This window comes from Rosa chinensis, chromosome 3 (genome assembly GCF_002994745.2).
Source record: "Rosa chinensis cultivar Old Blush chromosome 3, RchiOBHm-V2, whole genome shotgun sequence".
Taxonomy (NCBI): Eukaryota; Viridiplantae; Streptophyta; class Magnoliopsida; order Rosales; family Rosaceae; genus Rosa; species Rosa chinensis.
In genome coordinates, this window is record NC_037090.1 from 8,274,914 (window position 1) to 8,289,959 (window position 15,046).

The 15,046-nt window shown below is 39.8% G+C and overlaps 1 pseudogene; it reads right to left on the reverse strand.

Moving 5' to 3' along the window:
* Window positions 1-7,805: 7,805 nt before the first annotated feature.
* On the reverse strand, window positions 7,806-8,959 carry LOC112194053 (annotated as a pseudogene).
* Window positions 8,960-15,046: the final 6,087 nt, after the last annotated feature.

Genomic DNA, 15,046 nt, shown 5'->3' on the forward strand with positions numbered 1-15,046 from the left:
AATTATGGGAGAGATTTCATTCCCAAAATATCAGGGTTAACAGCAATGTTATCCCCAAAGACAAGTTCCAAAAGAAAATGGAACTTCACAGAAGATGATGAAAAAATTGTGAAGCAGATAAAAAATCTCTGCAAAAACCTCCCTCCTCTTCAACAACCAGAAGAGAATGATGAAATTATCCTCCAAACAGATGCGAGCGATAATTATTGGTCCGGTGTGGTTCTGGCAAAGACGCCTGGAACTAACATTGAAAAGATCTGCAAATTTTGTAGTGGCAAGTTCAGCCCTGCAGAACTGAGTTATCCCACAGAGGAAAAAGAAATTTTGGCTGTCAAGAAAACAATTTTAAATTCTCCAGCTTTTCTTGGAAAACCCTTTACTGTCCATACCGATTGTGCCAGAGTAAAGAATTTCAAAATTTTCAAACTTGATAAAGCTGCTGATAGAGGAAGATTAGCAAATTGGCAATTATTTCTTAACCAATATGATTATGTTGTTGAATTAATTGCAAGAAACAAGAATTATCTTCCAGACGCCTTAACCAGAGAAATGGCAATGTTCAGCCAAAGAGATGACGACAAAGGTCGTAATCCCAGAAGCAAAAGAACTGGGAAAGAACATGAACCCGAAGAGGATCCCAAAGAAACCAAAGAAAAAATCCTCAGAAGGTTTCTGCTAAGTTTAAAAGGTTTGGCCTAAACTGATCAATCCCAGGGTAAAGGATTGGCTAGCCCATCTCAAACGGCAGACGGTAAAGGCTCATCAAGACCGTTGATGGCTGCTGCTTTGCCAAAAAGCAGACCAACTCCAACTGGAGTTATAAATGGTTTTAATTATGAATTAAGAACTTTTGATACTTCTGTGTTCAGAACTGGCAGGAGACTAGCTTATCACCAGAAGGTAATTCTAGATAATATTTTGTTTGCCTTTCAAGAAAGAAGCAGTGGTCTGATGTTCCCAGCTCTCTTTGCACTGGCTGAAGAACTCTATGAAAACGCCAGGCCACAGTTTGAAGAAATTCATACACAGCAGAGTGCTGTAAGAAAAGAAAAGGTTCACTTGCTTGAAAGTCCTGAAAGTGCTAGGATCCCTATCATGGCACTCAATGAATCAGACTGGTATAAATTCCACGATATGATAGGAAGACACAATTCTGAAGACCTAGTTCCTCCAACTCTCTTTATCATTGCAGGACCATATGTTGGAAGATACTTAGTCAATGTTCAGAGTGAACATCCTCAAGAACACAAGCTTTGGCTTGTTGAAAATGGTTTTGTCCATAATCTGTGGACTAAAACAAACGATGATCTTAAAGGTTTGCCGCCTATCATTGTCAACACAGTCAAAAACATTAGAAAAAATGACTGTATGCTTCGTCTGAAGTTCAGATCCACTCCTCCAGAATGGATCCAGAAGACAAACGGTGAGGTTGAGTATATTTCTCCATATCATTATGTGAGAATTATTCAGAGGAAATATATGCAGCCTGCCTGTGTTGGTTACAATGGCCAACCTAACTCAAGCATCCCATGGTTGAAAGCCATGGCTCTGGAATACATCAAGAAGATCATCTCTGAAGATACCAATAATACCTTCCTGGCAGCAGGAGAAAAAACTATTATCACTGCTTACGATCATCCTGACGTAGTCAGCAGTGACCTGTTCTTATCTCTTACCAGAAAAGAGATAGATTTGACGCTGGCATGCTTGCAGTGGATGGAATGGCTTGAAGCTGACAACCACTATAAAATGTATGTTGATACAGATGTCGAAGACAATGCAACAATTGCTCGAATGGCCCAGGCAGATAACGACTATTTGTCCTAGGTCACAATTCAGAAACATACGAGAACATGTGAAGCAGCAGGTGTAGAAAGCACCGAAAGTACTTTTGGACTTTTCCCAAAAGATGCTTTTGCTTTTCAAAAAGACAGGTGAAAAACATTTCACCTAAAGGAATATGCTTTTCCCCGACCGACCTCCACCAGCAAGAGCACTCAGGAAAGCAGGAAATCACGGAGTCGTCCTGTACATTTTGTTGTTTTCAATTATAATTTGAATTCCGCTCCCTATATAAGGAGCTTTAGCTTCTCTTAAAAGGCATTTGAAAATTGGGAAGATCAGGTCTAGATTCAGAAAACTCTCTAAGAAAGCCAGAATAGCAGTGTGCTCTTTCCTTACTGTCGTAGTTTGAAGGGTGCTTTCATTACAACAAGTAAGTAACTGTAATCATTTTTATGGATAGCTAAACAGCTTTTTAGCTGTTTACCTGAGAATGAGGCTCTGAATTGCTGTAAACGTGTTTAATAAATAAGTTCTATATGATGCCCAATATGTAGTCTGAAAGTATTTGATTAAAGTTTTGTATACTGCAATTTATCTGTTTACTAGTTTTCAAGCTAAGATTGATGATCCAAAAAGCCTAGAACAACAGTGATTCCGCCGCGAAAGTAACAGTTTAGACATGAAGTCGTTAGGTGAAAAATGGCATGTTGAAGGCTAGATCTATGCTTTAGGATTTTTTATCACAAGCTTGATAACCATGGACAACAGATAAAGGTAGATAAAAGGTTGAAAAGGAAAAGGAAAATGGGAGAAAAAACACGTGTAAGACACTTAGGGAATACCCAAAATCCTGGTCAGGAGGTGCTAACCACACCTGGTCAGCCAAGTACTATCCATCTTCTTGGCATGAGAGTGAGACAATGAAATTTAGGGGGGGGGGGGGTTGACTTTTCTTTGACTCTAATACCCGCTATTTTTTAAATGGCCGTGACCACTTACCCAATTTTAGCCCAAAAAATTGTCCACTTACTCCACTAAGATTTTTTTACTCTCATTTACCCAATCTCACATCTATTGACAGTATTGCCCTCTTTTTAATTAACAAATACTCTCTCTCTCTCTCTCCACGGTCGATGAAATTACTCCGAAAATCCGACTCCAGACTAGAACTCAACGCCGCCAGCTCACAGGACTACAACCCAGACTATCGGAAAACCTGTTTCCTGCTCCACTCCTGCACGATCGGACAGATGCTCGACGCCGACGCAGACCTCGATCAACCCTGCTATCAATCTCCACCTCCAGCCCTGCTCGACGTCGTTCTCGAGTCCGGCACGCCGATGATTCGAATTCTCTCTCCGATCGATACTGTTTATGCACTCTCTTTCTCTCCAGCGGACGGACAGATGCAGAGCAACAAGACATTTTGAATCGGATTTCCGACGGGTGCCCAGACTAAATTCTGGGTGTCCAATTGTTTTTTTTTTTAGGTAAACTGTGAGCTCCGAGAATGGGGAAGGGAAAAAAAAAGTGAACATATAAATTGATCAATTGTGTCTGTAGTGTATTCATTTTGGTTTTGGGAGATTATGCAATTCACTTGAGGCAATAATATGATTATTTGAGAGTAATAATATGCTTATTGGGGGAATAATATGATTATTAGGTGGCAATAATATGATTATTGGGAGGCAATAATATAATTATTGGGGGGGGGGGGCAATATTATGGTTACTGGGTACTATTAGGGGGCAATACATTCAGACTCCAGAATCCAGTCACCAGTCCGGTAGCCAGATTTGAGATTCCGGTCACCGGTCACGGGATTCCGCAGCCGGCCACTGGTCACGGGAGTCCGGCAAGGTCTTTGATGACTTCTCTCTCTAAGTGACAAAGAAGGAGAGGGAAAAATTGTCTAAAAAATAAATAAAAAGGAATAAAAAAATAATTAATTGGGTATTAAGGAAATAATCTCTTAGAGTGTTTGGGTAAGTGGGGTTAATTAACCAAAAAATTGGATAAATGATTATTTTTCCTTTTTTTTAAGTGTTTCCCGATAGGGTGACCAATTGGATCTTTGTTCTTTGCTTATAAAACTCGTTTCTATTGTCTAAAAGGAGAAAACCCACGTTTAATTGAATTTTATGCCTCCAAGTGATTCCCTTTCACACTAAGTAACAAAATTAAGATCTAGATTATAGATTGTTTAAGCTTTTTCTTTGGGGGAGTAGATAGTTTAATCTTGTGTATAAGCATTATCAATCAGAATATTGGGATATATGACAAGGTGCTTATGCTTGTACTCTGGGGCATAATTTGTCAACCTTCTTAAAGTTTGACACATACAATGCCGTTGATCCTGTTTTTAAGTTTAGACTTTAGATGCCACACATACAGTGATAGATTTTATCCGTTCACATCTTCCTGTTTGATAGAGGCTTCGTGTCGCTTGTGATAATTGCTTGAAGTGATATATAACCATAAATGAATACTTCTTTTTTCATAGTGGTGAAGAAGTATTTGTTTATGGTTCTTTCTATTGTTTGGTTATATCTATTTAAGATTTGAAATGTATAATAAATTAAGAAAGTTTAAAGTAAATAAAAAAATAAAATAGAAAAAAGCCTTATTTTGGAAATGAAAATTGAATACTGCAAAGGAATTGGTAAATAACATCTATTTGGGTGGAAATTGAAGTGTGGAATTTAAATAATGAATTCCTTCTTCTTCTTTTTTTTCCACTGAGAAATTTAAAATTTCCAATCTGATAATGCCAAAAGAGAGAATTGGCTTTTAGGAATTATGAAATCTCCACTTTCCATTAAATTCTATCATTTTTTTTTCCTCATCCAAACACTCTTAGGGGGGTGTATTCATTTAAGAGTCTACAGGATTTTTTTGTATTTTAGAAGTTTATGGGTATTCAGCTGAGATTTTAAACAGTTCTTTAAAATCTTGATGGATTCAATTAAGATTTAAAATTATCCATTCAAATCTACTGATATTCAAAAGTATATGGATTTTTAAGGATTTCATTAAATGCTGGATTTTGAAGGATTATAGTGTTTTTTATACATATCAAAACTCAAAAACAATTCAATCACTTCTAAGAGATTTTGATGGATTCTTTCTCACTCAAAAAATGAAGAAGCTCTTCACCAAAAAAAAAAGAAAAAGCAAGTCTCAATAGGTGACACTCATCCATTTTGTCTTAGACCTATTTTCCCACTATCTTCCTCTGCCTCTACTCTCATCTAATAATTTTTTATTTTATTTTTATCACTATAGCTCTAGAAGTCTTAATCCTGCTGGCTAATTAAGCTCACTTTCAATGGTATTATTAAGATGATACATACACGCATGATTCTTTTGTAAATTAGATATGAAATAAATTATGTCATTAATTTACTACTTTATTTTTTCATACACAACATAAAGAATAGTAGATTGTCATACTTTCTTGTCATTGATATAGCATTATAGTTGGATCCATACATCCATTGCTTAATTAAAGAAGAAGAAGGGAAAAAAAATTAACGTACCAAAAACATCATAAAGATTTGTAAGATCTAAACAAATACTACTAAATTAATCTATTAGAATCAATCAGAGTTCATATAGAATTCAAACAATCCGTGGATTAAGTAAATCCATGGATTCTAAAAATTCAAAAAAAGTCTTTTAAAATCTGAATTGCATACTTAATCTATTTTGAATGAAGGTTAGTAACTTAGTAACTCTGTTGAAACAAAACAAAACAAAAAAGATTTAAGAATTAGCCCGCATTCCTGTCTAATTATCTTTCACTTAATCATTATAAGATAATCCAACGACTAATTTCTCAATTCATGTAAAAAAAAAAAAGCAAAACATATATAAAGTTAACGTGAATCATGTACATTTAGTAGAGAGTAGAGACGATTGTCTTCATCACGCTCTCTAAATCTGCATTGCAAATTATTCTCTCTTTTTTTAAATGAGGGCTTGGTGCGGCTACCCTCTAGCCTTGTTTAATGAAACTGCCGCATACAAGGGGGGGACATTGAGCCTAAACCCCTGATTACAAGAAGCATCTAGAGCACGTCCTGAAATAATATCAGAAGACTCTACAAAATACATGTATTCTAACAAGCACCAATTAGCAAAGAGTGCACTATTGGCTACTCTATTTGCTTTGACAAAGCGGTGACATAACAGAAAGATAACTCGATTACAACGAAGCATAAATACCAAAATCACAGCTTTCCTACTATGTTGCCGCCGGAAAACAAATTCGACGACACTTAGTTTCATTCTGCCACTAGGAGGTTGCGACCATTTAACAATAGATCGTCCCCTCACTAGGGCAGACAAGGCACTTAGAGTGCACACATAGGCATGTAGCCCGACTCTCCCTACAAAATATATGTAGGTACTTATTACACGCCGAAGGCGAGACAACACTAACCAACTAAAATAAATAAAGATAAAAGCATAAATAAAGAGATCAATCCAGGCCAGCCCCAAAAGGAGGACCCAAGCCCAAACCTCGACCTAGGAATCAAGGGAGACCCAAGCCGCTAGCCAAGTCTAGCCCACCCCCACCACAGCCATCGCCGACGAACCACCGCCTGCACCGCCCCGCCAGAACCACCGGACCGCAGCCATCATCATGCTGCCTTCCATACCGCACCATGGAAGAGTGCCTCCCCTGCCAAACAGAGTCAACCCCAGATCAGATCTAAAAAGATCAACCCATATTGGACTGCTCTGATCAGACCCGAGCCCTGCCGCCATGACCACCGTCCCACCTAGCAACAGTCCGCCATCCTTAACCCATGGGAACGCCCCATCTTTGCCAAACAAACCCATCCCCAGATCAGATCGACAAGACCTAACCCAGATCAGACTGATCTGATTAGATCCGAGCCGCACCAGCACTACCACGGCAACGCCCCGCCACCTTCGCATATTATTCTCTTATCTCAACGTCTACATGATCGTTTCCCCCACAAATTCTGGTTAGTCGCGTCTAGATCTTCATTTTCTAAAGTTTACTAATAAAAGTCACATAAGGTGGCTCCACTTTTACTAATCACCAAGAAAAGACAAAAGGCAGCCGCCCTCTTCAAAATATCTTGGAATTGCCAGTGTCTTTTCAATCCTTAAATAACAGAATAGCTCCTGTCACTATAGCTATGCAAACCGATATGATCGTTTTATGAAGACTCAATCCGAAATCTGCATCAAATGGACATTCCAGAAAGGGATGGCAATTGGTCGGGTTGGGGATGAGGATCACAATATCATCCCCATCCCCGGGGTCATTCTCCACCCCTAATAAAAATATATTGGGGATTCCCCGTCCTCATCCTCATCCTCACTGGGGACTAAGCCTCCAAATCCGCCCCAAATCTCCAATAAAAATTTAATAAATAAAATAATTTTTTTCTGATATTGCCTTTTTTAAAATCAAAATCTACAACAAGTAAAATTAAAACATGATTAAATTCATAAATCATAATTCAGTGGGTGCAAAAGTCGAACACCATTAAAGTAAAGTAGTAAATGTATATATTTGTGATTTATATTAGAAAAAATAAATTAATATATATGTATATATTATTAGAGCGGGTTTAGGGATGGAGATCATAATACCATCTCCGATTTTAGATAGCGGAGATTGAGGATCTCCATCCCCATTTGTCCCCGAATTCTCCCCCCATTAGGGGTCGGATATCCAATGGAGCTCCGCCCCGCTGGAGATTTTTGCCATCCCTAATTCCAGATGACCTAAGAACCATCTGGGGATTCTGAAATCTGGACAACCCCAAAACTTTAGTGGATTTAAATAATTGTACACATGCAGCTCAGATTGTGTAGGGTTTTGGTGGTAGATGCTTTTGTACTTTGAAGAACATCAGGAAATTGGAATTGTCAAACGAGAGCTGTCATTTTCTTTTTCAGTCCAAAAGAGAGAGAAAAAAAAACATATATTTTCTATTTTTCTAAAGGATATCAAACGAAGCTTCTCATGTTGATCATATAATCCTTACAGCTAATCCTTCTGGTATATTGTGAACAGCAATAGCCAAAGTTACCAAAAGGCCCTGAGAGAAACCCTTGGAACCAGCAAAGGAAACCCCAACACCAGCGGCCTTCCCAAATGAATGAAGAGTCATTAGAACTACTTTAGTTGCATCTGCACCTTTAATGTCCAACATACTGACCTCTCCATATTGTTCGAGAAACTGAAACCAGATTTAATGATGTAAGCCATAATTGGAACATGATATATACTGGCACGCACCATGTACAAGTACATACCAGAAATAGAAAAGCTACAAACAAGCAGATATATTTACAAGGGCATTATTTTATTAGTTCAAAAACTTATAGGACTTGTATTTAAAAAGCTTGGAACATCTTATCATTTTCAACCTGTATGTCCTCTCATAAAGAAATGAAATAATTCATGAAATGGCATGCCAATGGACTTTTCTGGACAAGCAGATATTGAGATATCACAGTGGTCACCTAGAAAGCCTATGTTCTCATTATAACTAGATTATACTACCAGTTAATACGCATGTATGGACTAAAATAGGATAACAAATCTCTCCACAAGATGTAATGGCAATGTGGTTATGATAAAAAACAAGAATCAAAATCACAAATGGGAAGCACCAACTAAATGTCAAGGACGGGGCAGATATGTAAAGAGAGAAGATAAGAAAAAGTCGATACCTTCTTGCAAAGCAAAATAAAAATTCCCCCAGCTAAAATCCCAAAGACCACCCAATTCCCTGCTCCATGACCTTGCCCTTCCTGTATAAGATCAAAGCTTGCAGCCAACTTCACACCAGCAGCCATTCCATTGCGGATCAAGCTCCACAAAGAAGAATGGAACTGCACCTAAACCAGTGGCAGCAGCCATTGCCAGCGTTAATAATGCAACAGTGGAGATTGAGACTTTGCTGTTCCCGCCCTTTGTCTCACCGATCCCATTATTTATATCCTCAAAACCTAAGGTATTCTCATTTCCAGTACCATCAATAACATTAGTTCTCACATTCTTGTGCGGAGCAGATATCAACCTCCGTGAAACCTCTTCTTCAGACTCGGCTGTAGCATACCCAAATAGAACCACGCAGAGGAGTGAAAACAACACAGCTTTCCTACAAGCAGACTTCATTTTTTTCACTCGTAATATGTCACTAACCAGATCACAACTTCAGTTTCATAATTTTGGGAGGTACACGCTATATTCTTCTCTTGGATGCTATCAGATATGCCGCGCTCTATCAAACCATCCAAGGCCACTTCTCCAGTTCGAAGCTACCCCTCGTGGTTAGATGTGCCCCGGTGTGCCCCTGCCAATTTCAAAAGAGGTACCACTACATCAGTAATACAGTAACAGTTGCACATTCCCCATAAATGTATATTGTAAAACTCTGGCTAGCTTTTCCAACAAAGCAAAACAATTGCCACATTCTATCATAGAATGTGATCATGTACAATATCCACTTTACAATCGAAAATTTCGAAACTACAATAACAATTGAAGTAAATTAAACTACCCTTATGTCAATGCCGAATGGAACAATCAACAATTGAAGACTAAAACGATTGACCAAGCAATACCCATTTCCGAAATAAGATCAAATTTGCTCTCTTTTTCAAGGAAAACCAATCAAGCACAAGAATCTCAATCAAAAAAATAAGAAAAAGCGTAAACAAAGAACCCCTAGTTATTGTTTTTGGGGCTCATCCATGGTTATGAACCTAAATGACTAGTTTTACCTTACAAAATTATCATTTCAAAAAAAAATCAGCATGAAAGAAAGAAAATATTAATAATAATTCGAGTTCCTAGCCTGAAAGTTACATTTTGTGTTATGAAAAAAATACTCATAATCGTAAACCTAAACATTTTGTGTTGTAGGAGAATTGTAATTGTGTTTATTATTGATAATAGGAGCCCTTTATATAGGGTGTTACAAGGTACACAATAGGTAATAGAATCCGAATACAATTGAATACCTAGAACACTTTCCTATTACAACTCTAAACCCTAGTTTGTAGGGGCACACATTATGTCGTCATCCTTCAACACTCCCCCTTTATATAGGGTGTTACAAGGTACACAATAGGTAATAGAATCCGAATACAATTGAATACCTAGAACACTTTCCTATTACAACTCTAAACCCTAGTTTGTAGGGGCACACATTATGTCGTCATCCTTCAACACTCCCCCTTGTGGCTCTCAAACTTAGTAATGACGCTTTGATTGTTGCCTCGTTAAAAACCTTGCCAGGTAACAAAAACCATGTGAGACAAAAATAACCCTGGTCGAAGGATAAAAAGAGCACATCACATCCTTCACTCTTCGAGATCGAACATGTAGACATCATGCCTCCTCCTGATGTCAATATCTCCCCCTGATTGCCACAATCATGGGAGTTCGGATAACTTTCTCAATCCGATGCTCTTCATATGTTTCTCGAAGGTGGATTTTGGTAACGACTTAGTAAATAAGTGCGCTACATTATCCTTTGATCGGATTTGGTTCACTTCAATATTTAGAAGTGCTAGTTGTCATTTTGATGGAGGGGATGAGAAGCAAGGAAGGTGGCATTTTGCCTTGTGGGGTCCGATCCCACACTTCCGTCATTTCTTTTCTCTCTGTAGGGATAGAATAAACTCATATCAATCATACCTCTCAAATATCGAAAGATTGTCTTTATACCAATCTAATGGCCTTGCGTTGGCGCGGGGCTATGTCTAGCCAACAAGTTCATAATAATTGAGGTATCTGGTCTTGTATTGTGCTAAGTACAATAATGCGCCTATTGTACATAAGTAAGCACTTCTGCTATTAACACGTTTTCGTCATCATCCCTAGGACGAAACGGATCCCTTTTAGGGCCAAGACTACGGACGACCATGGTGCATCTTTGACTTTATCAAAATGTCTATTGACAAGGTATACAAGTTCTGAATCTAGACAAAACCGTGTTGTCCCAAGGTCCTTCCTCTCAAACTCAGATTTCAGGTGTTCAGTGGTTTCCCTTAACTCTCAAGGGTTCCAATTATGTTTATCAACATAAACTGCGACAATTGCAAATCCGGAACTTGTCATGGAAACGCGTGGGCATAGTTCATCATATCCATTCCCAATCAAGTAGTCATTTTAGTGAGCATTTCAACCTCGTTGCAAATACGCTCCGTGATCTAGAGCCACTTGACTTGGGTAAATGAAGTCCATAAGAACCTTCATTATATTCCGTATCTAGATCCTTATAGAGATACGTAGTGAGCAGTGACCACATTCGTAAGCTGCATGTTCAGTTATTTGGAAACTACCAAACTGACAAGGTAGTGGAGTGTAATGACATCCATTACGAGAGAATATGTCTTCTCGTAGTCGATTCCAGGGCGTTGTGAGAAACCTTGCGCCATAAGGCGAGATTACCATATCTTTTTCTCATCACGCTATCTAACGAAGACCTATTAATGTCAATAGGTTTTATGTTGGGAGGTGTTTGCATCTCAGGCCCGAAATCCTTTCTCTTCATTAGTGAATCTAATTCAACCTGGATCGCATCTTTCCATTTAGGCCAATTTTCTCTACGTTGGCATTCTTCAACGGAGTAGGGTTCGATGTCATTGGTCTCAACAATTCCACGTCCTCATGTACACTAGTGTAGTTTGTAGAGATCTCTATATTCTCAGGAATTGGTTCTAACTGTTTGGCTCCAATTTTGTTGCAGCTGGTCAACAATCTCTTTTCTGCGCGAGCGTGCCAGCACCGTTCGGGTGCGGTCGTCGGGGGTGTCCCTTGACCTGACTTCTTTCAAGCGATTGTGGACGAGGAGAGCACCAACCTTGTCGTGGGATTCTTTGTGCCTCGTGGTGAGGACTTTTGCTGAGCTTCTTCAAAATCACAATCGATACTCAATGTTGTAGATCGAGCAGAGCGAGAACTACTAGGAAGTGAGGAGAACTTGCTAAAGCGTGACTTTAGCTTGGCTGGGTTGCTAGGGCGTTACCCTTGCTTGGCTGGTTCTGTAACCATTGTGGTTGTGGCAGTACCGTCGGCTCCCGAGGAGACTAGGACCGAAGTACGTTGGCAGAGGGTTTGGTGGCACTGAAAGTCGGCTTCTGAGAAGACTAGGACTAGGAGTGTGATCACCGGTAAGAGAAAGAGAAGGAGAGGAGTTGTTCTTAGAGAGGTTGCTCTAGAGAGAACTTAGATCATCTTAGAGATGTTTTGATGTTGTGAATGTGTGTCTTGTGATGAATTTGTAACCTCTATTTATAGGCTACCAAGCCAAAGCAGTTGGCATTAAACAAATGATAGTGGAGCATTAATTGGAGATAAGAAATGATGAATTTTGGAGATAAGGAGATAAAGAAGCATAATTGGAGATAAGGAATGATGAATTTTGGAGATAAGGAAGCACTTTCGGATGCACTTTCGGCTTCTTTATTCCTTCAATTATATATCTATCAAGAATTCAGATTTTGACCGTGACTTCTTCATAACAAATGGTCCACTATGAGTGTAGATCATCCTGGTAAAATTTCAGAGCTTTTAGTATAGTGGTTGGGCCAAAAACGCTGCTGGACATCTTACAGGTCCAGTTTTCCAGTTTTGCTTCTGTAGAAAATTGGGCTGATTGTTTGAAGGCTTTCCACTTGAAACTAGATCTTTTACTCTGCATAAGAAATTATCCTTGGGATGTCTAGTATTAATATGGAAAGTTTCAACTTATTTAGATCTTTTTTGGTTAGTCTTCCGCCCCTCTTTCCTTGTTTAGCTCGTTTTCTCCTAGCCGAAGTAAGAAAATGTGTTAAAGTTTACTTTTCATTTCCATGCTTCCATCATTTCCTTTTCTTATAGCTCACATAATTCTCCATAGTAGACTTTATTTAGCCTCTAAATAATATATTTCGACCTTGTCGACAATATATAGCTTGAGCCACTAACATGGGCTCAATTTCTCCAAGACGTGCCTTGTCAGGTCAAAATGCTCATTTTGGGTCCAAACATTGCCCCCCAGACCTCGAAGTCAAAGGTCTTCGTCTTGACTGAAGAGGTCTTGAATCAGCACTACTCTTATAATGTTGTTGCTCCAAAGCCACTTGTATTAGCTTGACTGTTTCCATATAGGCCTCTAAATAGGCCATAAAGCTTGAATGCCACTACTGAATTGCCTTTGTCATGAACTGACGCTTCCTTTGCCAACTTTATTGCCCCCCCCCCCCATGGATCTGATGTCTGGTATGCAGTGAATTGATGAAAGTTGGACAGGTTGTAGGAGATCAGAACTTTAGCGTGCCCCTCATGCGAAGGAGACTGCTTTTAATCGCGAATGAGGATCCTTCTCTTCCTTGGTGGTTGCTTCGCCATGTGTATAGCAACAAGTATCTGCCTTGTTCGCTGGCTCTCTGTTGATTTTCTCAAATGTAGGGGTTGGAGCTGCTTTCCTAGTTTGATCGAGGCCTATAGTACTTGGCGACATAAGATGCAAAATAGCAAACTGTTTGCTGTCATTTAATCCTTCGCGAGTCTTATGCCGAAGAGGATAATTGGATCATGGCTATCGACATCATGACGTGTGACCAAGTGAAACCACCATACTTGCTGCAACTTTAGCATCTAAAACCGCATCGGTTTTAATCATGTTTTAATTAAAAAAAAATCAGGCCATCGGTTTTAATCATGTTTTAATTAAAAAAACATCAGGCCACTATGCTGGCCCTGCGGTGGTAAGAAAAGGTGGAATATCTTCACTGTCGCCTTAGATGCGATCCTCAAGATGGAATAATGATTCATTAATTATCAACCAAGGCCACTCAGTGGCCCAACTAATAAATTAATTTCCAAAATATCTGAGCTATAAATCGAGGTGTAATGGAGAAGTATCTTCACTGTCGCCTTAGATGCGATTCTCAAGATGGAATAATGATTCATTAATTATCAACCAGGGCCACTCACTGGCCCAACTAATAAATTAATCTCCAAAATATCTGAGCTATAAATCGAGGTGTAATGGAGAAGTAATCCTTGCGACCTTGAAATGGCATCCAAGAAACCATTCGTTATCGATCAGGCAGATGAAATCACTGAAAAAGCCGCATTCAACTGGCTGACTAACATGAGTATTCGATGTAGACGTCAGACCGGAAAGGAGAGAAGCCGACTGATGGGCTTTGGTGGCGGTGATAGTCAAGCGAGTCTGGGTCCCACACCTCGCGATCGTTTGCCAGATGATGCTATGGCCTATTATGGGCTTCCCATCCGCCGTCCCATAGCGGCTCTTCGGCAGGTGCCTGGTGATTTTAGCAGTTGGGGACCAAGGAGGAAAGTGGGCTTCTGGCCTACCGTCACTCCCGAGGAAAAGGTTTGGTATCATGAGGTCCGAGCGAGAGATTTGGCCCGATGGGATGCGGTGGGTATCACCCAAACCATCGATCTATGCTTATGTCTTCCCCATAATACTAGCCCTGCACCGCTAGCCGCAGCTCTTTGCTTCTGGAACACCTCCAGCAATACATTCAATTTCCGGTTTAGGCAGATGAGCATAACTCTGATAGATGTTCTTACCATCACGGGGTTGCCCATTGACTTTGACCCCTATGTGCATGGTCAGTTTGATGACATTCAATTTTCTTTGAGAATGGATATGGCTGGTCGAGGGCATCACAGCAAATCCTACCCATTCTGGCTCGACTATTACTGCACCCAGCGTGACCATACAGGAGGTATCGCATTCTTGGAATTCTGGCTTTGCAAATTTATCTTTTGCACTTCTTCCAACAAACCTACTGGGCCCTGGAATTCTCTGGCCACTGCTCTCTACAATGGTATTTGAGTTGGCCTTGGGCAACCTGTATTGGGTGCGTTATATCGCTCCCTTTATAGAGCCGTAATGTGCCCATTTGATACCGACATTAGTGGCCCCTTCTGGATCCTTGCCTTTTGGCTGCAGATTTATTTCACTCTCTTCCGTCGCGGCAATATTCCAAAGGAACCTCCAATTGATTCCCTTTTGGGGAACTGGCTTTGCCACAACGTAAGGTATCGAGCTCCACCCTACTCCGAGTGTTTTATTTACTTGTACTTGCTGGGAGAGATGCCGGACCCAAAAATAGTCCTTTCTAGGTGATTCCCTCCTCCCCTTGATGATGGCTTTCTGCCCAGTGGACGGGACCATAGTGAAAGAGCCCTCCTGGCCTTTCGTCGCGCCATCTCCTGCTTGGATATTCGTCT